The sequence below is a fragment of the Capra hircus genome, chromosome 22, assembly GCF_001704415.2.
Source record: "Capra hircus breed San Clemente chromosome 22, ASM170441v1, whole genome shotgun sequence".
In the NCBI taxonomy this organism is placed as follows: domain Eukaryota; kingdom Metazoa; phylum Chordata; class Mammalia; order Artiodactyla; family Bovidae; genus Capra; species Capra hircus.
The window spans coordinates 51287443-51290315 of record NC_030829.1 but is presented as its reverse complement, the minus strand read 5'-3'; positions in this window follow the sequence as shown (position 1 = coordinate 51290315).

Below are 2873 nucleotides of genomic sequence, written 5' to 3'. Positions count from 1 at the left end.
TGGCTCCCGGCCGCTGCGATGGTTCATTCCATCCCCGCCCCGGAGCTCCGAATCCTATGGTACAGGCCATCGCGCATGGCAGCTGCCGACTTAGAAGTCATGACCGCCATCTTTATTGAGGGCAGAACGCAAGTGCTGCCCACGGTGCTGAACCGGGCAGGGAGATTCACCGCCCCTGGTCCCACCCTCCTCTTCTTGGCCACCGCCCTCACCCGCCTCCCTCCCTCTAGGGCGCTGTCTCAGCTCTGTCTTCGGCCTCCTGCTTGCCGATCTCTTATGCCCCGCCTTCCTGACCACTAGTTCCGAACCCTGTCCCGGATTTTGGTCTGAAATTTTGGTGCCTACGATGTGCAGAGTTTTCTCTCAACTCTTGGGTGGAGATACCATCATGGGGTCGGAAGTGAGTTGGGGTGCCAGCTGCCCGAACAGCCTTAACCGTTCGATCAGCGAGTTTTAACTCGTGAAACATGTCGCGAGCATCTGCTTGTTTGGAGCGCTCCAACCGAGCAGGGACCAGAGGTGACCCGCCCGAAGCCGGAACAGAGGTTAAACTTCCCTGGTTTTTCGGCCGGCTGCTCTTCCACTGGAAATTACACCCCTCTCTTAGGCAGCGAGTCTCCAGCGCTCTGGAATGCTACATGCAACCCTGCGTTGCCGCAAGACTGAGGCTCGGATTCCTCAGATCCCCTCCCTTGCCCGCTACGACTGCGTCCCTTAGACCCTTGAAGGAACTAATGGAAAAGCTCAGTTTTGCCCGCGCTGTTCTACTCTCGGCTCAAGTAAGACTCAAGTAAGAGCCAATGGGCAGACGCCGGGGAATAAACGTCACCGAAGACGAGCGAGGGCGTGGGGCGTGAACACCGAGCGTTCCAATCAGAAAGTCACTGTTTCTATTGGGACAATGGGTGGCTCCGCCCCCACTGCAGACTTATTGTCTGGGGGAGGAGGCTCCGCTGGTTCCAGAAGAGCCGGGAGAGACAATCCAGGAGGCGTTCTACGGCCCAGCCTGCAAAGCAGCACCGACAGGGGCCTGCAACGCCACGGTCAGATGGCATCGGCGTCCCTGGATCCAGGAGGGGTTTAGGGCTAAGGCCCCGAACGCTCCAAGGGGCGCGGCTCCTGCTTGGAACCAGCGGAGAACTCCGGCTTCGGACTCTGGCCCGCCCCAAACGGTGCCTATGACATCACCACCAACCAATCAAATGGCGCATTCTTAGGCCTCCTCTTTGACTTTTTCGCTTCCAGGAGGCGGGATTCCTCGTTCCAGCACCTCATGTGACTATGGAGAGCCGGTGGGTGGGCTCCAGTGGTGCCCTCTGGTGTCTCAGAATCTGAGGACTTCCTAAGGTCAGAGCCAAGAAAGTACGGTCTGGGTTACTATGGGCGTTGGAGAGGCGCTGAAGGCAGACCTCGGTTGGATGGGAGCTCGGTGCAGGGGCTGGAGGAGGGAAGCCAAAGACATGGTTTCCATCGCACCTTCGCCCTCAGGGTTCACGATCTAACGAGTGGAGGGCGGAAAGCTTTACGCAAACGAAGGCGGTAGATAGATGGGACGCTAGGGAGAGGGATGCTGGATCCCAGAGGAGGTGTCTGAGCCAGTGTAACCATCTGCCTGAGTAGATCTTTGAATAACCAAAAGATAGAGGAGCCACCCTAGGTCTTGGAGGCTGTGTGGGCAAATGTTCTGAGGTTTAAATGGATCGTGGCCGTGTTATGCCCTGCTCCCTGTCCTAGGGCTAGACCCTTGGTGACTGCAGAGGGTCACCAAGACCCTCCGTGTCCTCCCTGAAGCTCTGCCTCCACTGCTGTCCTCTCCCTTTGGCTGCTTTTCCATGGAAGCCTGTCCCTCTCCCTCTGCCCTCACCTCTATGCCCCACCCCTGGTGACAGCTTCTCATGCTCCTCGTAAAGGCAAAGCAAGTAGAGTTCCTCTCTCCACTGCCCCCTAGGACATTTCTGACCCTCTCCTCATGCCCCTTTCTCTACCCAGTATTTGCCCTTGTCACCAGTTGCAGGGGGATTCTTTTATCATGAAGCCACCTGGGAAGTCCTTACCTTAACCATTAGCCAGTCTGATAAAAATTCTCCTACCCTGGCTCTTCTTAGACAAACTCACTGGGCTAAAATCTAACCCCAGTTAGACAATTTGTGAACTCCTTACCTCTGGAGCAGCAGAGCATTACTAGAGAAAAACAACATTTTGAATTCTTGACCTTAAGCCTTAATATTATATTGGAGGGCTTCAACAGTGCAGTAAGGTAAAAAAAGAAAAAAAAAATAGTCGAAAGGTATAAGGATTAGAAAGGGGATAAAAAAGTATTCACAGGCAACAGGAATGCATATGCAAAAAAGCCAAAAGAACTTACAGATAAGTTACTGCTGCTGCTGCTGCTGAGTCGCTTCAGTCGTGTCCGACTCTGTGCGACCCCAGAGACGGCAGCCCACCAGGCTCCGCCGTCCCTGGGATTCTCCAGGCAAGAACACTGGAGTGGGTTGCCATCTCCTTCTCCATGCATGAAAGTGAAAAGTGAAAGTGAAGTCACTGAGTCGTGTCCAACTCTCAGCGACCCCATGGACGGCAGCACACCAGGCTCCTCCGTCCATGGGATTTTCCAGGCAAGAGTACTGGAGTGGGGTGCCGTTGCCTTCTCCTAGATAAGTTACTAGAGTTTAGCAAAGTCACTGGATGCAAACTCAATATATAAAAACCAGTTGTAATTTCTATATCTCAACAAGTGAAAACTTTTTTTCATGATGCAATTTACAGTAGCATCGTGCAACATAAAATGCCAGGAATAAAAATATTATGCCAGTCATAATGTGCAATGACTCTTCACACATACAATAAAACATTGACACTGAACACTATCATAA